Genomic DNA, 6,000 nt, shown 5'->3' on the forward strand with positions numbered 1-6,000 from the left:
CTCCAGATGTTCAACAGGAGAGGAGATCTCCCTGGTTCTCTGGCCAAACCCATGTCTGCTCATCCCCCAGACCACTAACTCAGTCCTCTCCTCTGCTATGTCTCCTCTCGTTCCCCTGGACTGGCATGTGTCTCTGTCTCTCTGCTGTGCAATATGAGGCCCTTTGGCCCTAAACCTCTCTTCCCCTCCTTAATGGAGCTTTCATTTCAGTATCACGTTGACTACTGTACTAGAGGTTGACCGATTAATCGGAATGGCTGATTAATTAGGGCCGATTTCAAGTTTTCATAACAATCGGTATTTTTGGACACCGATATGCCGATTTGATTATTTATTTTATTATTATATTTTTTTTTTAAATTACACCTTTTATTTAACTAGGCAAGTCGGTTAAGAACATTCTTATTTACAATGACGGCCTAGGAACGGTGGGTTAACTGCCTTGTTCAGGGGCAGAATGACAGATTTTTACCTTGTCAGCTCGGGGATTCAATCTTGTAACCTTAAGGTTAACTAGTCCAACGCTCTAACCACCTGCTTTACTTTGCACTCCACAAGGAGCCTGCCTGTTACGCGAATGCAGTAAGAAGCCAAGGTAAGTTGCTAGCTAGCATTAAACTTATCTTATAAAAAACAATCAATCAATCAATCATAATCACTAGTTAACTACACATGGTTGATGATATTACTAGTTTATCTAGCGTGTCCTGCGTTGCATATAATCGATGCGGAAATGTGTCACCTCTTGCAACAGAGTCGGGGTATATGCAGCAGTTTGGGCCGCCTGGCTCGTTGCGAACTGTGTGAATACTATTTCTTCCTAACAAAGACAGCCAACTTCGCCAAACGGGGGATGATTTAACAAAAGCGCATTTGCGAAAAAAGCACAATCGTTGCACGACTGTACCTAACCATCAATGCCTTTCTTAAAATCAATACACAGAAGTATATATTCTTAAACCTGCATATTTAGCTAAAAGAAATCCAGGTTAGCAGGCAATATTAACCAGGTGAAATTGTGTCATTTCTCTTGCGTTCATTGCACGCAGAGTCAGGGTATGTGCAACAGTTTGGGCCGCCTGGCTTGTTGCAAACTAATTTGCCAGAATTTTACGTAATTATGACATAACATTGAAGGTTGTGCAATGTAACAGGAATATTTAGACTTAGGGATGCCACCCGTTAGATAAAATACGGAACGGTTACGTATTTCACTGAAAGAATAAACGTTTTGTTTTCGAGATGATAGTTTCCGGATTCGACCATATTAATGACCTAAGGCTCGTATTTCTGTGTGTTTATTATATTATAATTAAGTCTATGATTTGATATTTGATAGAGCATTCTGACTGAGCGGTGGTAGGCACCAGCACGCTTGTAAGCATTCATTCAAACAGCACTTTCGTGCGTTTTGCCAGCAGCTCTTCGCAATGCTTCAAGCATTGCACTGTTTATGACTTCAAGCCTATCAACTCCCGAAATGAGGCTGGTGTAACCGATGTGAAATGGCTAGCTAGTTAGCGGGGTGCGCCCTAATAGCGTTTCAAACGTCACTCGCTCTGAGACTTGGAGTAGTTGTTCCCCTTGCTCTGCATGGGTAACGCTGCTTCGAGGGTGGCTGTTGTCGATGTGTTCCTGGTTCGAGCCCAGGTAGGAGCGAGGAGAGGGACAGAAGCTATACTGTTACACTGGTAATACTAAAGTGCCTATAAGAACATCCAATAGTGAAAGGTATATGAAATACAAATCGTATAGAGAGAAATAGTCCTATAATTCCTATAATAACTACAACCTAAAACTTCTTACCTGGAAATATTGAAGACCAGCAGCTTTCATATGTTCCCATGTTCTGAGCAAGGAACTTAAACGTTAGCTTTTTTACATGGCACATACTGCACTTTTACTTTCTTCTCCAACACTGTGTTTTGGCATTATTTAAACCAAATTGAACATGTTTCATTATTTATTTGAGGCTAAATTGATTTTATTGATATATTATATTAAGTTAAAATAAGTGTTCATTCAGTATTGTTTTAATTGTCATTATTACAAATACATTTTAAAAATCGGCAGATTAATCAGTATCGGCTTTTTTGGTCCTCCAATAATCGGTATCGGTATCGGCGCTGAAAAAAATTAGAATCGGTCGACCTCTATACTGTACATCTCTATGCTCCGTCTCTCCCTCCCTCTCTCTGCTCTTTCCCTCTCCTCCATCTCTACTTCTTTCTGTCTCTCTCCCTCCCTCTCTCTGCTCTTTCCCTCTCCTCCATCTCTACTTCTTTCTGTCTCTCTCCCTCTCTCTCTCTGCTCTTTCCCTCTCCTCCATCTCTACTTCTCTCTCTCTCCCTCCCTCTCTCTGCTCTTTCCCTCTCCTCCATCTCTACTTCTTTCTCTCCCTCCCTCCCTCTCTCTGCTCTTTCCCTCTCCTCCATCTCTACTTCTTCCTGTCTCTCTCCCTCCCTCTCTCTGCTCTTTCCCTCTCCTCCATCTCTACTTCTTCCTGTCTCTCTCCCTCCCTCTCTCTGCTCTTTCCCTCTCCTCCATCTCTACTTCTTTCTCTCTCTCCCTCCCTCTCTCTGCTCTTTCCCTCTCCTCCATCTCTACTTCTTTCTCTCTCTCCCTCCCTCTCTCTGCTCTTTCCCTCTCCTCCATCTCTACTTCTTTCTCTCCCTCCCTCCCTCTCTCTGCTCTTTCCCTCTCCTCCATCTCTACTTCTTCCTGTCTCTCTCCCTCCCTCTCTCTGCTCTTTCCCTCTCCTCCATCTCTACTTCTTCCTGTCTCTCTCCCTCCCTCTCTCTGCTCTTTCCCTCTCCTCCATCTCTACTTCTTTCTGTCTCTCCCTCCCTCTCTCTGCTCTTTCCCTCTCCTCCATCTCTACTTCTTTCTCTCTCTCCCTCCCTCTCTCTGCTCTTTCCCTCTCCTCCATCTCTACTTCTTCCTGTCTCTCTCCCTCCCTCTCTCTGCTCTTTCCCTCTCCTCCATCTCTACTTCTTTGTCTCTCCCTCCCTCTCTCTGCTCTTTCCCTCTCCTCCATCTCTACTTCTTTCTCTCTCTCCCTCCCTCTCTCTGCTCTTTCCCTCTCCTCCATCTCTACTTCTTTCTCTCTCTCCCTCCCTCTCTCTGCTCTTTCCCTCTCCTCCATCTCTACTTCTTTCTCTCTCTCCCTCCCTCTCTCTGCTCTTTTCCCTCTCCTCCATCTCTACTTCTTTCTCTCTCTCCCTCCCTCTCTCTGCTCTTTCCCTCTCCTCCATCTCTACTTCTTCCTGTCTCTCTCCCTCCCTCTCTCTGCTCTTTCCCTCTCCTCCATCTCTACTTCTTTCTCTCTCTCCCTCCCTCTCTCTGCTCTTTCCCTCTCCTCCATCTCTACTTCTTTCTCTCTCTCTCTCTCTCTGTCATGCAGTGAAAGGCAGAAACGTGCAGCCTTGACTGAGAGATGAGGATGTCCCAGATTCATAACATTCACCAGCTCTTTTCAACTCCTATTCATTATTTATTAAACCTTTTTTGTTGCTTTTCCCTTTGAGAGGAGCTCTGTGGTTTTGTGTGTGGTGTGTTTTCGCTGTGTGCACGCCTATGGGAGGGTGGTGGTGTGTGTGTGTGTGTGCACGCCTATGGGAGGGTGGTGGTGTGTGTGTGTGCACGCCTATGGGAGGGTGGTGGTGTGTGTGTGTGTGTGTGTGTGTGTGTGTGTGTGCGCACGCCTCTGGGAGGGTGGTGGTGTGTGTGTGTGTGTGTGTGTGTGTGTGTGTGCACGCCTCTGGGAGGGTGGTGGTGTGTGTGTGTGTGTGTGCACGCCTATGGGAGGGTGGTGGTGTGTGTGTGCACGCCTCTGGGAGGGTGGTGGTGTGTGTGTGTGTGTGTGTGTGTGTGTGTGTGTGTGTGTGTGTGTGTGTGTGTGTGCACGCCTCTGGGAGGGTGGTGGTGTGTGTGTGTGTGTGTGTGTGTGTGCACGCCTCTGGGAGGGTGGTGGTGGTGTGTGTGTGTGTGTGCACGCCCACACATTCATGCAGTGTCTCCGCGTGGTGTCACATGGTTCAAGTGGAATTCACAGGACCGTGACGTCAGAGATCGATATCTCCACAGACATCTGACCTGGAACTAGGAACTAAGACTGCAGCGTCATCTTATGTCCCTGTTTGAACAACTTCACAACAACACTTTTACAGGGAACCGTTCACACATGATGCAGTGGACACGTCACTCAGTCCTAATCCAACCATAACCACAATGGTTCAGTACAGACTCAGCAAGTCCAGACAGAAATACTAGCAGATGGAATAAGGAGAGCAGATTGACCAGAGATGTAACATCATGTCCCATCTGTGATACTAAGCTGTTGATGAAGGGTGCTTGATCATGGTTCATCTGGCCCAAAGAACATTCTAGGGAGTATTTGAAGATCTGGATCAAGTCATTAACGCATATGCCCAAAACAGTTGTTCAAATTGGCTGAATTGTGAAGGAGTGATTCGCCCTTTTTGCCTCTCTCTTTACCCAAGTATCCATCCCTGAACCAATCCCTACCATCTTAGTAGTCCTTCCCATATCTCCAAGCCCCTAACATTAGTGCCGACTCTATTCTAGACATCCCCTCCCTCCTACCTATCATTGCCTCTCAACATTATCACTGGCAATGAAATATTTGTCTTTATTTGAAATGCTCAACATACGCTCTTCATAAAGCCCTCCATAAGCCCACATAACAGGCTCAGCATTAAAGTGTTAATCGTTGAGTTAATTCGACCTGATTTTAATGGAGGTAGCTACAGTACGTCATGTGAGTGTCCCTCAAACCTAACAGTAGATCTGTGCAATCCGGAACCAATCTTCTCTTGCATAGATTTACAGGCAAGGAGAATAGTAACTGACTGTGTGTATGTCATGCTGCCTCTAGTTGTCAGCATTATTAACCACTTATACAGTACTACTTCAAATAAGGTGTTACGGACAATAACAAAAGCCAAGCAACATTCACTTCAACTGATGATTTGTTTAAGAATGTGTTTTTGTAGATTTAGTTTCCTGATCACTCATCTCTGGTTCCTAGACTAGTAACATCCCTCTGCCTTACCTTACTTTTCCATTGACCATTATTACACTAATCACAAAACACTCTCTGGATTGCTACAGCTCTGCCTGCAGCACACGTGGCTGCTATAGACTGCATGTCATTTTGGGTACATTAGCTCAGTCCCAAGACATCAACTTAATTTACCACATCTATATGTTTTGAAAGGGAACTTCTATCTGGTATGTCAAGACGTAACAACATACTTTGTACAGACAACTTGCCAATGCAAACCAGAGGCTGTTATGAACATGTCATTTTAAATGTAGAAATGTTGGTAGTGTTTTCATGTCAACCTATCTCCTTTCAGTAATATGCTGATGTAGTTGGCATTGACATTCTCTACTTTTCTGTCTGTATTTCTATCCTTCCCTCCATGACCCTCCTTTCCCCGTCTACTCCTCCCTCCCTGCCTGACCCTGCTTTCCCCCTCTACTCCTACCTCCCTGCCTGACCCTCCTTTTCCCATCTACTCCTACCTCCCTGCCTGACCCTGCTTTCCCCCTCTACTCCTACCTCCCTGCCTGACCCTCCTTTTCCCATCTACTCCTATCTCCCTGCCTGACCCTGCTTTCCCCCTCTACTCCTACCTCCCTGCCTGACCCTCCTTTTCCCATCTACTCCTACCTCCCTCCCTGACCCTCCTTTCCCCCTCTACTCCTACCTCCCTCCCTGACCCTCCTTTCCCCCTCTACTCCTACCTCCCTCCCTGACCCTCCTTTCCCCCTCTACTCCTACCTCCCTCCCTGACCCTCCTTTCCCCTCTACTCCTACCTCCCTCCCTGACCCTCCTTTCCCCCTCTACTCCTACCTCCCTGCCTGACCCTCCTTTCCCCCTCTACTCCTCCCTCCCTCCCTGACCCTCCTTTCCCCCCTCTACTCCTCCCTCCCTCCCTGACCCTCCTTTCCCCCTCTACTCCTCCCTCCCT

At 46.5% G+C, this 6,000-nt stretch overlaps 1 protein-coding gene across 1 annotated transcript in view; it reads left to right on the forward strand.

The window, feature by feature from the left end:
- The window catches only part of nectin3b (nectin cell adhesion molecule 3b), a 59,307-nt gene that overhangs the window by 51,815 nt on the left and 1,492 nt on the right, over positions 1–6,000 (forward strand). The gene's annotated exons all lie outside the window — the stretch shown is intronic.

This window comes from Salmo trutta, chromosome 19 (assembly GCF_901001165.1).
Source record: "Salmo trutta chromosome 19, fSalTru1.1, whole genome shotgun sequence".
Classification (NCBI taxonomy): Eukaryota; Metazoa; Chordata; class Actinopteri; order Salmoniformes; family Salmonidae; genus Salmo; species Salmo trutta.